The sequence below is a fragment of the Mirounga angustirostris genome, unplaced genomic scaffold (genome assembly GCF_029215605.1).
Source record: "Mirounga angustirostris isolate CCGP_5_RB_7025 unplaced genomic scaffold, mMirAng1.0.hap1 SCAF_242, whole genome shotgun sequence".
Taxonomy (NCBI): domain Eukaryota; kingdom Metazoa; phylum Chordata; class Mammalia; order Carnivora; family Phocidae; genus Mirounga; species Mirounga angustirostris.
This window is the reverse complement of record NW_026991950.1, coordinates 27,410-44,566: the sequence shown is the minus strand read 5'-3', so window position 1 is coordinate 44,566 and position 17,157 is coordinate 27,410. Positions and strand designations below refer to the sequence as shown.

Genomic DNA, 17,157 nt, shown 5'->3' with positions numbered 1-17,157 from the left:
TTCGTTCGTTCGTTCAACAGAAAGTGTTGAGAGTGTACTTCGTGGTAGGCCCTTCTCTTTGGGGGGGTGGGGGGGGTGGGTATTCAGCGATTGGGAACCCAGGATAAATAGGACAGATACGGCGTCTACCCTATCACCACCTGGTTGGAAAAGACTGGAAGCAAATAATTGCCCATGAAATACATAATTACCGTTTTGCTTCGAGTGCTGAGAACTACGGGGTGCATTCGAGTTTGTCTTTTAGGCAGTAATGTTTAAGCTGAGAACAGAAGGCTAAGAAAAAAACGGGGATGTGGGAGGGTGTTCACTTAGAGCAGGGAAGGAGTGTGAACTGTGAAAGGAATTGAGGGAATGCCCTTGAAGCCGGGGCCACGTAGGGACTGTAGGGACTGTAGGGTGGGCAAGCCAAGGTTCGGGGTTAAGACTTGCAGTTTTTGTGGGTTCCTGGAGACTAAACATAGTGATTTAAGACATGGAGTCCAGAGCCAAGCTGATCGGAGCTCTGCCTCTTATGAGCTGTGTTCCTAAACCATTCTGGGTCTCAGTTTCCTGATGTGAGAAATGGAGATGATGATAATCCCACTTCTTAGATGATTGTAAAGATAAATGATATTTAACGTTAATGAAACACGTAGAGCCCTGTCTGACATGTAGTGGGTGTTAGTGGTGGTTGATTAAATAAAGAGGTAAATACATACATTGGTATTGAAGACTTGACGGTAGTGTGTGGTGAAATTTGTGAAGCTAAAAGCCTTCCAGCCAACTTCATTTCTTCTCCAGTGTTCAGGTGCTGTTGACCACATGTGTAGAACTGTTGAATTAGAAATAATGTTCGCATATCGACTGCTACTTGCTAAGAGACTCTGAAGTGCCATTGAAATAATCAGAAAATACTTTTCAGTAGCATAGTATAATTTTATTTAAAATGTATTGGTAGTCTTGATTATTTAGTATTTGTTGGTAAACGTTTTAGCAAACTTGCCTACTTAAAACAAAGTAAGTTAACTGTAGAGTAATTCAGACACAGCCAAAGGACAGAGAAGTAATATAACTAGAGCTTTCCTTTTCTTGACTCTCTAGGGGATAGTTTTTGTAATTTCTCTGTTCTTCTTTGCCTCAGTTTTCGATGCCCCCCTGTGTCTGCAGCCATCTAAACATTGTAGGGCAAGTTTGGGTTTGGAATTGCAGAGAGTACAGTGGTACCCAGCCCAGAGTGCACATCAGCAGAGCCTGTGGGGCTATTTAAAGAAAACAGAGATGTTCACGTCCTCCTCTACACTCACTGAGTCAGAGTCTTCTGGGATGGGCCCGGGGCTCTAAAGACCACGTATATTTGTCATCTGGTTGCATTTCATGAAAGCCTTTTTAGCACCGGGCTTTCCTTTATCTGAACAACATGCAAGAAGATTGGGAGAATCCATAAGTTAACGTTTGAGGACATTTTGCAGGGCTCTGTCCTTCCAAGTTCTGTGATACCGTGATGTGCATCTTCACTGTAGTGTGTTAAACCCTTAAACTTTGTCAGAAAGTCATGTGATTAATAACGTAGAGATTCCTTGCGTGAATCGTGGGCAGATCACTTTGTGCCTCAGTCCTGTGTTTGGAATGGGGATAAAAATGGTAGCCCACCTTTGGGATGTAAGGATTAAATGAGCAATAGATCCAAGGCAGTTAGCACCGGGTCTGACACAGAGTGAAGCCTTCCATAAATAATTCTTACTTCTTTTGCTTTCCCTCCATTATTTATTTATTTAAATACAGATTTTATTTACTTCTTTATCTTAGAGAGAGAGAGAGAGAGAGTGCATGCCCCTGGCGTGGGGCCAGAAGAGGAGGGAAAGGGGGGGGGAAAGAATCTCCAGCAGAATCCACACTGAGTGTGGAACCCAACTTGGAGCTCAGTCTCGGCACCCTCAGATCATGACCTGATGTGAAATCAGGAGTCGGACGCTGAACCAACTGGGCCACCGAGGCGCCCCTTGATTTCCCTCCATTCTGAATATTATTTGGTTCCAGCTATGTCCTAGCTGTGGGTTAGGCTGGTTCCTGCTGCCCTAGGTTACAGCCATAAAGCCCCTAAAATCGCACTAAGAAAGCCAGTTAGCCTCCCAGGACACCTAGGATTCCCTCCAGGAAAGGGAACCATCCCTTCCTCCCGTGACGGTGGTCAGCATCCTCCACAAAGGCCACTGGAAGCACAGCTGTCGTTAAACACAGTGGCTTCGTTACTCATCCTGAGGGGGAACCCACGTCATGGGGACTGTGGGGCTGATCCGTAAGAAAGAGGGTGTTAGAAAGAACTTACAGGATTTGGGCTTTGGGCGGATGTTTTTGGGAGTGTTCAAGGAAGCAGGGGTGTGCTCTGGTCTGGGTGCTGAGGCGAGGCGAGGCGAGACAGTTCTGGGATCGGGTAGCTCCATCAGTGTTTTCTAGAAGGAGGTGTGAAGAGCGTGACGGACGGTGTCATTCACAAGGAAGACACTCGCTGGTATCAGGCGGGAGAGAGGAGGATTGGCATTTGGGGGTGGGCACGACAAGCTGGTTTTTGTCTGTTTGGACAAAAGAGCAAGGGGTCCTCTTTGGTGTCCCTTCATCACCGGGGCCACGGCACCTCAAGCTGCTGTTCTGCGAGGTCATTTGCGTGCAACCGGAGAAGCACGTGGCGTCTCCTGGAGCGCCAGGCCCGCGGCGACCAGCCGTGCAGCCCGGCTCATGGTGCCAGGCCGCCTCCTCGATGTCAGCACTGCTCTTGCTTCTTTGCCAGTGGAGGGGGGAAGCCTTCAAAAGACAAATAGGTGTTTGCAGGGCAGAAGAAACTAGCCTGGCCGTGGAAGCCCAGGGCTGTGTCATCGGCACCTGACATTGGGCCAGGGAGCGGGGAGCAAGAGAGAATTCTGGGGAGGTTGTCAGAGAATGACTCGTGCGAGGACCAAGGGGTCAAGTGGGGGAGCTGACGTGCTCCGGGTTTTCGGACGGTCCCCAGGAGCCCCGTGGGAGATGCACTGCTGACAAAGAGCAGGTCTGTTCCCCTTTCCTTCCCTGTGGCCACAGCCCTGGCTCCGGTCCCTTCTCCTACCTGCTCTGTTGCAGCAGGTCCCTCTTGTTCTGCCTGCTTCTCATCCAGCTCCCTCTCCCATCCACGTGCTCCTGCTCTGGCCAGGGTGATCTTCTTGGAATCCCACATCTTCTCCTGTTACTGCGTTCCTTGAAACCTTTTGATTCCCCATCAGCCACAAGGTGAGAATCTGTACTGTGTGGCGACTCACTTTGCTTTTCCTGATCCTCTCACGGTTCCCTGGGTCTCCCGCTGCCAACTGGAAATCTGTATATCAATGTCTCTGAATTATGGCAAATCCATTCTTTCCAAAACTTCTCAAGATCCCCTTCCTGTATTCTCCTCCTCGCCACCCCCAGCCCCCCCCAACTCCGTGAATCGGGCCACTGTGTCCTTCAGTTCCCACGTGCAAAAGGGAGGAGTCCTCTTGGAACTCTGCTTTTACTTCCTTACCCCCTTGTGTGATCATTCTCCCAGACCTGTGATTTTATCTGCTAAACATCTCTGGAATCTACCTCCTTTTCTCCACCTCTGCTTTTGCCCTCTCATTCCGAGTTAAGGTCATTTGTGGTCTGCGCCATGGTTCTAGTCTGCTTACTGAGCTTCCAGGCGCTTCTACCGCCTCCAAATCCCTATCTCCCCCTGAAGCCAGAGGTTTGTGGAAGGCCCATTCGTTCATGTCACTGCCTAGTTTCCTGGCTTCTTGTTGCCGTTCGAGATAGACCCAAACGTTCCTTCTGTGTGTGCACGGCTGCTCCGTCCTTCTTCTCCAGTCTTGCTTCCCGCTCGCCTTCCCTGCTGTACTCGATCCGGTCATTCCTTCCAATGTGCCCTGTGCCCGCCGGCCTTGGGGCGGCTCGGCTGCTCCCTCTGCCCAAGATGCTCTTTCCCCCACCCGCCTTGCCTCACGAGCTCTCATCTTCCCTCAGATGACTGCAGCAGTCACTGCACATTCTTTATTGAACGCCTTCTCAGTTGCCAGAGGCTCGGTTCTTGTGCGCTTCCCGATGTGACCCAGACAGACCTCGGTGGAGCTGTTAGGAAGCCTTTCTTCCAGGGAGAGAAGCAGCCAGGAAACACAGAGGCAAGGAATCTGGCACATCAGGGGTCCTGGATGCTGTAGGAGCGTTGGAAGGGGTTGTCCTCTGAGCTGGGATGGCCAGGGACGGCCCCCTGAGGACAAGAGTGGGGAAAGCCTTGCAGGAGGTTGAGGGAGTGGGCCCTGTGCATGTCTGTGGGAACAGTGTCCCAGGCAGAGAGAAGGGCGAGTAGGAAGCCCTCCGTGGAGGGAGCTGGCCTGACTTGTTCCAGGAATGACAAGGCCAGAGTGAGGGAGAAGGGGAAGAGTAGCAGATAGGGTGTTAGGGACCTGGGATGGTGGCCACTGGGGGATTTTGAACTGAAGAATGAGGTGACCTGACTTGGGTTTTAATGGGATGAGTTCAGCTTCTCTGTTGAGAACAGCGAGGGGGGAAGCAGGGCGATGAGTTAGTAGGCTCCTGGAATATTCCAAGTCAGAGATGCTGCTGGCTTGGATCAGGATGGTAGGGGTGGAAGTGCTGAGAATCGATCCAGATTCTGGGTACGTGTTGAAGGGAGAGCTGATGGGATGTACTGACAGATGGGATGTGGGTGAGGCCGATGAGTCCAAGAAGGTGCCCAGCCTTCTGGCTCGTGTGAGATGCGGCTCCCTCCGGAGGCCCCTGACACCCTCGACAAGGTCCAGCCCCTTATCTGTTCTCTGTGCATCTCCTCTGGGGCAGTCAGTCCCGTTGCTCCGCAGACATCTCGTTTAATGTTTGTCTGCCCCGTGGGAATAGCGGTGCCGAGAGGGACCATGTGTGTCTCAGTGCCATGAGCCTTGTAGACCCCTAGTAAGTATTTCTGAGCCGGCCGAGTGATGAGGAACTGAATGGAGATGCTCATGGTTCTCTTTCCTGATGAGGGCTCCCAATTCCCATGTTCTGTTTCCCTGGTTTTGAGTGGTCTGTGTGTTTTAGAAACCAGGCCAGGGGCTGTAAGACGGAAATGGTATTGTGAGAATTGCAGAAGTTTCTCTGATGTCAGCCGCGTCGAAAAACGTCGCCCTCGACGTGCAAGTGGGTCAGAGGATCACCTCTTGGGAGAGGCAGCATTTTCTGGAGGGCCTAGGCCTTGCAGCTCACTGATGGCATCTTCCCGGCTCTGTCCAGAGTGCAGGGCTGGGATTTTGATCTGAAATATTCTGAAGGTGGGGGCTGCTGCTTTTCCTCCCCAGAGAAGACATGTCACTTGCGGATGAGAATATTCTGGTAAGGATAAATTAGCTGCCAAATTTGCCCATCAAGAAAGTCGAATAAATAATGGCTTTACTGGATTTGCGCTGCCTCCCCCCCATTTTTTCCAAAAGGGAACAAATTAATTTTTGAAAAGATCTGTGAAAAACAGTGGTCTCAGATCTAGAATACGAATTATTTTTCTTTTATGGTTAATTTTTTTTAAGGTTTTATTTTTAAGGGATCTCTCTGTACCTAACTTGGGGCTAGAGCTCATAACACCCAGATCAAGAGTCACATGCTCTTCCAACTGAGCCAGCAAGGTGCCCCTTCAGGGTTAACTTTTTAAATGACAAAAGTGAATACATATCCCCCACTCAGCCTCATTTGAATATAGTGTGCCTACAGGTTTTCATGCCTACAGTTTTTTAATGTCTGAATGTTTTTCCACAGTGGGGTTGTACTTTACGTGACGATTCTGTTTGTTATTTGGGTGGCTATGATTTTGCTATTAAGATAGGGCTGTGATGAACATCTTTGCATGTGTGTTTGAGTTTTCCCTCGAGATAGATTTCAGGGTAAAAACTTCTGCAAAATGATCCTCAGGAGTGGTTATGTCATTTTTGGTTCTCACCCATGGTAAATGAGATGCTAATCACAGAGTATTTCTCAGTCTTTTAAATTTTTTGTCAAGTGGCAGGGGAAAAATAATGCCTGTTTTCAATTTTTATCTCTCTCTCTATCTATAAATGTATGTTTTATATTTAAATTTAAATACGTATTTATTTTATATATATTTGAATTTATAGATGTAGCTCTATGTATTTATACACATACAAACATATTTCTAAAGATTTATTTGAGAGCGAACACGGGGGAAGGGCAGACGGAGACGGAGAGAGAGAATCTCAAGCCGATTGCCCACTGAGTGCAGAGCCTGAATGGGGCTGGATCCCACAACCCTAAGACCATGATCTGAGCCCAGATCAAGAGTCAGATGCTTAACCGATTGAGCCAGCCAAGTGCCCCTTACATTTATATTTTTATAATCACCTGTAATACTGAGCAATTTTAGTTGGTCCCTGTCACTGATACTTTTTTCACGGATACTTTTTTACATGAATCCTCGCTCGTTATCATTTTCCTGCTGGGTTGTTGTCTTTTTGTTTGGGTATTTATATTTTTCTTATTGATTTGTAGGAACTTTTTATAGGTCGGATAGTAGTCCTTTGCCTCTGTACTCGTTGCAGTATTTTCTCCCAAACGATTGTCTTTCGGTTTCGCTTGTACCATACATTTCAGGATACATTTCATTCTGAATCTCTGTGGTGCCCAATCTCATAGTCTAACTTTATAGCTTGTGGCTTTGGATAGTGCTTCAAAAGACCATTTTCAATCGCTGCATTTTCTTTTAGCACTTTTAGGGTTTGGGCTTCTGTTGCTTAGACCATTCATCTGTCTTTATTATTTTGTATGTTACAAGGTAGCACTTTTGTCCCTACACCATCTAGTGATGGTCTGTATCCCCCATGGATTTGAAAGAGCCCTTAAATGCTAAATTTTTATATATACTTTGACACAGACATGGGTATATCGTTCTTCACTTCCAGTTGGAATTGCTTTTTTCCTTTTGATGCCTGAACATTTTGCCTTGCGATATAACTTAGTTGTGAATTGATTGAGAGCGCCTATAGCTTGCTTCTAGAGTAAGAATAGGTTTGTACCGCTGAATAGCACCCTTTTCTTAGTTCATTTGAGCAGCTGTACTCTAGGAAGGAAGAAAAGAAAGGGACCCTGACAAAAAACATGTGTCTAAGCCTGTGAAAGCAATAGCTTTTTAGGTAGTCCTGCCATGTAGACTTCAACATACGTGTCATTGGCTGGAAGTCGTCATGTGGCCCTACCCCTAGCTGCAGGGACGTGGCGGGGGGGAGAATTTCTCACAGGGCAGATTAATACCTCGAACAAAATTGGGGCCCTCTTCGTAAGGAAGCAGGCGTAAGTGGATATTGAAAGGGGAACTCGGATTGGGGCACCTGGGTGGCTCTGTTGTTAAGCCTCTGCTTTCGGCTCAGGTCGTGATCCCAGGGTCCTGGGATCGAGCCCCGCATCGGGCTCCCTGCTCAGCGGGAAGCCTGCTTCTCCCTCTCCCACTGCCCCTGCTGTGTTCCCTCTCTAGCTGTCTCTCTCTCTCTGTCAAGTAAATAAATAAAATCTTTAAAAAAAAAAAAAAAAAGAAAGAAAGAAAGGGGAACTTGGTGGGTCAGCTCCATCTCTCATCTTTTTTTCTTTCCTTTAGAATTTCCCCAGGTAGGGGTGCCTGGGTGGTTCAGTCAGGTTGAACATCTGACTGTTGATCTCAGCTCAGGTCTCGATCTCAGGGTTGTGAGTTCAAGCTCCACATTGGGCTCCGTGCTGGGTGTGTTGCCTATTTAAAAAAAGAAACAAAGACAAGAATCTCCCCAGGTATTCTTCAGTGACAGAGGTGGGACGGCAGGGGAGAAAAGGAGATAATTTGTAAAATAAAATGCTCAGGTCTCATTGTTCAGCTTGATGAGCATTAAGAAATGTATACAGTTGACTCTTGAACAACATGGGTTGGAATTGCATGGGTCCACTTATAGGCAGATTTTTCGATAAATAGAATACAGTACTGTAAACATATTTTCTGTATGATTTTCTGAATATGTTCTTTAGTGTACTTTATTGAAGGAATACAATGTATAATAAATGTAACATACAAAATCTATGTTAATCAACCGTTTATGTTATCAGTAACGCTTCTGGTCGTCAGTAGGCAATTAGCAGGGAAGTTTTTGGGGAGTAAAAGTTAAATGACAATTTCGGACTGCACAGGGGTCAGCGCCCCTAACCCCTGGGTTGATCAAGGGCCAACTGTATATCTGTGCACCATCCCCGAAAACTGTATCTGAAACTCCAGAAGTTTCCTTTGTATGTCTTTCTAGTTAATCTCCTTACCTCCAGTGGTCATTTTCTGATTTCAGGATCTATGATAGAGTATAATTGCCTTTTCTTGTACGTCGTGTAAATGGAATCAAGCAGTATGTATCGTTTTGTCTTCTTTCACTCAGTGTGTTCTTTGCGATTTATCCATGTTGTGTGCACTTATCCAAGATACACAAAGCCAGATCCTACTACTTTAAGTGGTAAGGACAGATTTTAATCAGCAATGACTATTGTAGTCAGGAAAAGAGTCCAGCTTGAATGAAACTCAACCTTGATTTGTACAGAGGGTATTTTATGTTTTAAAGATTTTATTTATTTTTTGACACAGAGAGAGAGACAGCTAGAGAGGGAACACAAGCAGGGGGAGTGGGAGGAGGGAGAAGCAGGCTCCCTGCTCTGCAGGGAGCCCGATGTGGGGCTCAATCCCAGGACCCTGGGATCGTGACGTGAGCCAAAGGCGGAGGCTGAACAACTGAGCCACCCAGGCACCCCACCGAGGGCATTATAAAGAGAGGATGAGGGAGTCATGCCAGAGGTGAATTAAATCAGAGAAGTAAAAGATTACAAAAAGTGGGAAACGTGAAACCCCCTGGATTTACTCACTGGGAGACAGAGGCCAGACTTTTCATTGTTGGCTGAACAAACCATGGATGCCTTGAGTTTTCTCAGTAGGGACTAAGGGTGACTGGAGTCACCCTAGGGGTGGGGTCTTGAGCTGTTGTTAGGAAGTATGTTAGTGTTTGGGCGAGTCTGCATATGATAAGCCAAGGTTGAGGCCCCTTTGAGAAGAGGGCTCAGAGGAGTCAGGCTAGCGTTTGCTTAAGGAGAGAGTCTTTGTGAGTGTAAAATGGTGTGGTCCTTTGTATGTAGTGTGCATATACCACAATTTTTTCATCTGTTCATCTGATGATCAGGCATGTTGTTGTATCCAATTTTTTGGTCATTGTGAATAGGCTACAATAAACATTCTTAGAGCAGTCTTAAATTTCTCTTGAAATTGCTTAGTGGAATTGCTTAGTCACAGCGAAGGGATATATTGAACTGCTAGACTAATTTCCAAAGTGGTTTATCAGTTTACACTTCCCACCAGCAATACAGTAACACTCCAGTTGCTCAGCATCCTCGTGAACATTCTGTGTTGTCAGTGAGGGTGAAATAGCATCTCATTATGGTTTCACATTGCATTTCCCTGGTGAAGCATGATCTTAGGCACCTTTTCGTGTGTTTCTTGGGCATTCCGACATCTTTTGTGACCTGTCGAACGTTCAAGTCTTCTGCCCGTTTTTGTTGTTAATGTTGTTTTTGGTTTTGACTTATTGGAGTTTATTATATATTCTGAATAGGAATTCTTTGTCATACAGATGTATTTTAAAAATACATGTATAGGAAAATAAAAATTTTAAATACTTAGAGTAGCATCAAAGCACGTAAACTGGTTGGGGTGACTGGCTGGCCCAGTTGATGAATCATCTGTGTTTTGATCTCAGCTCAGGTCTTAAACTCAGGGTTGTGAGTTCAAGCCCTGCACTGGGCTCCATGCTGGGTGTGGAGCCTACTTACACAACAAAAACAACAACCAAAACAACCCCAAACTGGCTGGGAATAAGTCTCATGAAAGACATGAAACACCTTTACACAGAAAAGTAAAAAACTTTGTTGAGAGGAATTCAAGAAGACTGAAATAAATGGGAGCTCTGTTTTGTTCATACATCGGGGAAGATTTGATGTCCTGGAGATTTCTGTTCTCCACGCCTTGATTCATGCAAACAGTGCAATCCCAGTTAAATCCTAGCCATGTTTTTTAGAAGAAATGAACAAGTTGATTCTAAAATGTATATGGAAATGCAAAGGGTCTGGAATAGCCAAAAAAGTCTTCAAAAGAAGAACACAGTTGATGAACTTACACTGCTTCTTCTTGCTTAATTTTAAGACTTAGAGCAAAGCCACAGTAATCCAAGTCTTTGACACAAAGAGAGATCAATGAGCAGAGCAGAGAGTCCAAAAAATAGACCAAACGCAAGTACTGTCGACTGATTTTTGCCCAGAGTGTCCAGTCAGTTCAGTGGTGGAAAGGGAAGTCTTTTTAATGAATAATTCTGTGTGACCTGGACATTCAGGCGGAAAGAAAACGGACCTTGACCCCTCCCTCATTCTGACATACACACATTAATTTGGGATGAATCATAAGCCTAAATATGAAAGCGAGAACCAGCGGCGCCTGGGTGGCTCAGTCGCTTGAGTCCGACTCTTGATTTTGGCTGAGGTCATGATCTCGGGGTCATGAGATTGAGCTCCGTGTGAACCCTGTGTCAGGCTCCACGCTAAGCGAGGAGTCAGCTTGAGATTCTTTCCCTCTCCTGCTCCCCCCTGGGCGCGCTCTCTCTCAAATAAATAAATCTTAAAAAAGGAAAAAGCTAGAACCGTAAAACTTTTGTATGAAAACATGGGAAAATGTCTTGACAACCTTGAGGTAGACAAATGTTTTGTATGCAGAACACAAAAAGTTCTAATTAGAAAGGAAAAATAGATACACTAAGAGAACGAAGAGGCAAGACAGACTGGGAGAAAATATTCAGAATACGTGTTCTTAAATGTTTTATTTTTTCCAAAAGTACTTTAGCATTATTCAGATCCATGGTATCTTATTAGTGTATTCTTTATTAACTGTTTTTTTCTTTTTTCTTTTTTGTTTAAGTCAGATATGAGACATTGTACCGTGGGAAATTTCTGATTGGCTTCTCCTCCTTATTCACCCTCTGGTCAATGTTGGTTCCTTTTCCGTTCATGTCTTGCCCAGTGTTCAGGGACTCCTTGCAGTAGAGACAGTAGATTTTAGATCCTATTGATCCTTGTGAAGTAACTGGCAATTCGATGAAGCCAGAAAGCAATAGCAGTAGCTTCCTTTGGGAGGAAATGATAGCCTGTGAGTCTTAGTCAATTGAGGCCCAGTGTTGTTTTTTGTTTTTTTGTTTTAAGATTTTATTTATTTATTTATTTATTTATTTATTTATTTATTTATTTATTTATTTGAGAGAGCGAGACAGAGTGGAGGGGGGCAGGGGGAGAGGGACAAGCAGAATCTGCACTGAGCGTGGAGCCTGAACACGGGGTTCGATCTCAGGAACCTGAGGTCATGACCTGAGCCGAATCAAGCGTCAGACACTTAAACGCCTGAGCCGCCTAGGCACCCCTGTTTTTCGTGTTTTTTTGTCTTTTGTTTTTGTTTTGTTTTTCTTAGGTGATTAAACACTTAAGGCCTTGCGGATCTGCTGAGGAAAGCAACAGCGCTCACAAGAAGGGAAACAAACTCAAAGTCTGTGTAGGTACAAAGTCTGTTGCGCGTAAGACTTTGCTTCCTGCCTTCCATTTATAAGCAAGAATAAACGCAACAGGAAATAGGAACCCAAAACTGAGACTAGAGGACGTAAAAGAACAACAATAAAATTAAAAATGAGAGGTAGAGCATATCTTCAAGGCCCGTATGCAGCATGCAGTTAAAATTCCCAACTTGAAAACCGATGCTGAGAGTATTGGATTGAGTCTTGCAATTGCAGATATATACATTGTAGGTACATATATATGTACATACAGGGCACCGCATATCTATCTATCTATCTATCTATCTATCTATCTATCTATCTATCTATCTATCTATCTATCTATCTACATGCACTGTGTATCCCTACAGAAGCAGACACACATACACACCGACACCATATCAGCAACTGAAGTGTTGGGGGAGGGATGGAAGTCCAAGTGGGTAAGTAGGTTTGCAAAGCAATGGAATTAAGTTTCCTCCGAGGTTGCACAGCTTGAGGAAACAACCTCGACCTCTGTCTGTAAGCGGTGCCTTCCACAGAGGGTGCTTCTGAGGGCTGTACGTGTTCCTGTTTGTCCAGCGTGTGGAATAATGCCTGGCATTGTAGCCAGCACTCATGAGTGTTGATGAGAAGTGAAATGAAGCAGCCCCAGCCTGGACCCTCACTGGCTGGAAGAGCGGGGAGGGCCCCTTCCCATTCCCTCTGATGGAGAAATATCCGGTGGAGGGCATGTCACACCTTTCCTAGCAAGTTCCCACCGTTGCAGGGGACGCTCCTGCCGAAGGGGCCAAGTCAGTCAGTGCTTCTTGAATGAACTGGTGGCTGCAGCAGATCAGTGTTTCCCACGGGAGGAATGGGAGATGACTTGAGGTGGCACCCAGATAGAAGTTTTACATTTTAATAGGTATTTATTACAGGGTGTGTTAGAAGAAAATATTAGGTAGCACGTCAGACCTGGGTACTAAAAAGAAGTGAAAATTGCAGGGAACACTGGATTGAATAAACCCTGAGAAAAGGTCTTTCTAAATATGGGATCTTTTTTTTCCTTCTTTAAAGATTTTATTTCTTTATTTTGACAGAGACAGTGAGAGCGGGAACACAAGCAGGGGGAGTGGGAGAGGGAGAAGCAGGCTTCCCGCTGAGCGGGGAGCCCGACGCGGGCCTCGATCCCAGGACCCTGGGATCATGACCTGAGTCGAAGGCAGACACTTAACGACTAAGCCACCCAGGCGCCCCTAAATATGACATCTTAAGTCAAGCAGAGAAAGTCACTTATCATATGGTTTTACTTACTTGTGGAACATAAGGAATTGCGTGGACGACTTTAGGAGAAGGAAGGGAAAAATGAAGGGGGCGAGATCGGAGGGGGAGACTAACCATGAGAGACTATGGACTCTGAGAAGCAAACAGAGGGTGTTAGAGGGGAGGGATGTGGGGCGATGCGTTAGCCCGGTGATGGGTATTAAGGAGGGCACGTATTGCATGGAGCCCTGGGTGTTATACGCAAACAATGAATCATGGAACAACTACATGAAAAACTAACCGATGTACTGTATGGTGACCAGCATAGCACAATAAAGAAAAAATAAATAAAGAGATCTTTCATTCTTTGGGTTTTATTTTATCTATTTATTTGTTTAACTTTTTGAGAGCGAGAACACATGTGAACGGTGGTAGGGAGGGGAGGGGAGGGGAGAGAGAAAGATCCCAAGCAGGCTGCACGCCCAGTGCGGAGCCAGACGTGGGGCTCCATGTCAAGACTCTGAGATCACAACCTGAGCCTCAGCCAGGACTCGGTTGCCCAACAGACTGCGCCACCCAGGCGCCCAGATTCACTCTTGATGTGTCCTGCAGTCACTGTGCACCATGTTGGAGTTGTCATTATCTGTGCACGTGGACGTGCTCGGTCTTCCTCGTGGCGTGGCTGGACCGCTGCACCTGCAGCCCCTGGCTGCTTCGGTCCACGTACCATTTAAGGGCCATTTGAAGAAGGAGCGCAAATCCCGATTGCTATTCCAGAACCATCCGTTGAGACCTTCTGACGAGATCAAGAAAGACAGAGGAACACAGCCTACACCTGGAGGGTCGGGAGCTTGGAAAGCAATCTCAGAGCCGGTGATGGCGATCTCTTCAGAAACTCAGCCTCGCCAGTGCCCTTGGCGGCTCGAAGGTCAGTGTTGTGTGGCAACTCACAGATCTCCTGAAAGGGAAGACTTGACCAACTCATGTCACTCATCCTTTCCCTTTTGTTCTGTCCCAAAAGTCTAAAAGGGCTTTTTCATAAACATGAAATGAGAATTGTAAGCAATAAGAAAGACATGGACTAACTGGCAGTGTTTCTTTTTTCTTTTTTCAGTCTTACAATTGATGGTGTCTTAGAATGAAATATGGCCTATGGTTAGTTTAGAAAAATTATAAAACAGAGAGAAATGAAAACACATACAGCCCAGAAATCTCTGAGCTTTCACCTGTTTCTCTGCTGTTCTTCAACCTCCCTGTATACCTTCTGCTACTGGAACATTCCGAGGCGCTTCCTGCCCCCATGCTGTTGTCCTTCATCTGGCATAAGCTCTGACTTCTCTGTGTCTCTGTCGCTGTGTCTTCCCGGGTTCCCCACTGTATCCCCAGTGCCTGGCACTTAGCAGACACTCAACAAGTATTGCTTGACTGGATCAAGAGTGTTAAACTGAGGGCGAGCACAGAAGCTGCTCCTTGTCATCCAGGAGAGGGCAGTAGGAAGGACAGGGAGGAGCTCCTAGAGGAAGGCGGCTTGGTCAGCTTTTCAGCAGGTAGAGCTGCTCAGCGGGGGAGCGAGTGCCTCCGTGGTGGGGCGTGCTCAGGCAGTAGCTCGGTGTTGTTGAAGGGTGCTTGCCCTGCATGTCAGGGTCGACCAGGTCATTTGGAAGGCCCCTTCCAACCAGACATCCATGTTTGCGGACTCTTCTCCCGGGTCTGTGGTTCTTTCTCGACTGCAGATAGGGCTTTTACCACTGGATGGCACCAGATGAAGGCTGTGAGGACAGTGCTCATCCAACCACCCACAGTGAGAACACAGTTTTTTCTCTTTTCATTATGGAAGTTTCGTTGATCTGTACAATGTTATGTCAGTTTCAGGTGTGCAGCATCGTGATTCGACAAGTTTGCTCATTACTCAGCACTCACCACGATTAAGTATAGTCACCATCTGTCACGGTACAGTTGTTATGACAATATTCTTGGACTATATTCCGGATGTTGTACTTTTCATCTTTGTGAGTTATTTATATAAGTGGAAGCTTGTAACTCTGAATTCCTTTGACCAATTTCGCCCCCCCCCTTTCCGTCTGGCAACCATCAGTTTGCTCTCGGTGTTTAAGGGTCTATTTTTTTTGTTGGTGTAGAGAACAGATTTTTCATGGCACTTATACCCCAAACACACACTTCAACAACTTCACAGAAACAGTCTTTAACTCGTACAGTATGTAACGCATACTGATTTTTTCTAGTTTACTCTAGCTGACTGCATTTTCTAAGACGGGGATTTGCAAACTATTACACTGATTTTATGACACGGATGGGTCACAATCCACTGTTTGAAAAGCACTGTTTTAGACAACGCAGCCTGTTCAGCCTTGTAAAACTCTGTGGGTCAGTTTTCCTTGACAGTCTGGGCTGTAGCAAGTTGTGTGTCTTAGTGAGTACTTGGTGTGTTTCTGTGTTGAGCTGCTGCCTTGAGCAGCAGTAGGTATGTGCTTCCTTATGGGTGTCTGTGGATGTGGGAATATGGACGTGGGAGATGGCGGGGGGCGTGTTTGTACAGGATTAGCACCTACTGTAGTCCAGGCAGCGGTAAGCCTTGTCAGTGGATATGAAGAGAAGATATATTATCTGTCTGCTTCTGGGAGCTCAGAACCCAGCTGGGTGACATCACATACACATACACACACACACACGAGCGTGCACACCCCCCCACACACACACCCCCTCCCCTCCCCCCCACACCCCCTACCCCTTTCAGCTTACTCATCAAGCAAATGGAAATGAACTGATGCGCTCAGAATACCACTTAGGACATTCCAGGGTGTAACAGAAGACCAACTCCATTTGGTTTATTTATTACTTTTTTTAATGTAAATTCAATTAGCCAACTTACAGTACATCATTAGATTCAGATGTCGTGTTCAGTAGTTTGTCAGTTTCATATAACACCCAGTGCTCATCACATCACATGCCCTCCTTAGTGCCCATCACCGAATTACTCCATCCCCCCACCCACCACCCCTCCAGCAACCCTCCCGTTTGTTTGCTAGAGTTAAGACTCTCTTACGGTTTTTCTCCATCGCTGATGACTTCCCATTCTGTTTTCCTTCCCTTCCCCTACAGTCCTCTGCCCTGTTTCTTATATTGCACATATGAGTGAAACCATTTGATATTTGACTTTCTCGGATTGACTTATTTCGCTCAGCATAATACCCTCCAGTTCCATCCGTGTGCATGTAAATGGTAAGTATTCATCTTGTCTGATGGCTGGGTAATAGTCCATTGTGTGTATGTGTGTATATATATACACACATACACACATATATATATGTGTATATATATATATACACATACACACACACATATATATATACCATATCTTCTTTATCCATTCATCTGATAAGACATTTCCCAAGGCCGACTCTGGCCACCGGTCCCGGTCCCAGCCGCTCAGCCCCACGACTTCCCACGCAGGGCTGGGCCCCTTCCCCTGTTCCCCGCTTCCTGGCTGTCCTGGGTGGGCCCCTAGCGAGTGCTCCTGCCTGACTGCCCCCAGGTGCCCGCCCACAGAAAATGCATCTGGCCCTGGACTTTCCCCCAGGAAATGCATGCAATGCATGCAATGCATCCATTCACCTAGGAGAGCAGATCCTAGGTGCATTTGACAAATATCTACACCTGCGCAGAGGCACGGCCCTCAAGGAGACTTTGGGCATTTCCAGCCTCCAGAGGCTCCAGAGTGTTCCGTCCTTCCGTGCCCTGCCAGCTCTGCGGGGACAGTGCGTCCCACACCGGGGTTTGGCGGTTCACCGGTGGCTCCGTGCGCTGCGCGCATCCGCTGCCTCGCGGAGGTGTGCGGCTGGACCCGGCAGGGGGTCGCGGGCGGCGGTGGCGGTGCCCGAGAGGGGGCCTCCGGGCCCTGCACAGGGCGGCCCCGGGGTTCCCGCCCTGGGTGGAGGACGGGCTGGGTACCGCGTCCCGGGTCTGGCCTCCCAAGGCCCCGACCTGCCGCGCCACTGGATGAGAGGCGGCGAGGGGGGGGCGCCGGGCCCACAGCCGCTTCCACTGCCGCCTCGGGTGGACATGAAGCGACGTCGGCCCCCCTCCCCCCGGGCGATTCCTCGAGCTGCCCGGCCCTGGCCGTGCCGGCCCCCGCCGCCGCCGCCAGCAAGAAGCAATCCAGCTGCATGAAGCAGCTGACCAACCAGACCGTGGGCAGGCGAGCGCGTCGATCCGGATCGGCAGGAGCCCAGACCAGGCTCGGGCGCGGGAGGGCCGGCTGCTCTCCTGGTCGCGCGCTCTGTCCCTTGCCGCCGCCCCA

At 47.2% G+C, this 17,157-nt stretch overlaps 1 protein-coding gene across 5 annotated transcripts in view; it reads left to right on the top strand.

The window, feature by feature from the left end:
• Positions 1–17,157, top strand: part of LOC129045699 (thyroid receptor-interacting protein 11-like) — a 41,687-nt gene that overhangs the window by 16,198 nt on the left and 8,332 nt on the right. The window contains exons 2-3 of one of the 5 annotated variants that reach the window (XM_064583975.1): positions 13,617–13,767; positions 15,960–16,079. The exons of 1 other annotated variant lie outside the window; for it this stretch is intronic. The gene's annotated coding sequence lies outside the window, so the exon portion shown is untranslated. Of the gene's footprint in view, positions 1–13,616; positions 15,017–15,959; positions 16,080–17,157 lie in introns of those variants that run through there. 3 more of the 5 variants (XM_064583976.1, XM_064583977.1, XM_064583974.1) reach the window with 3 other exon arrangements.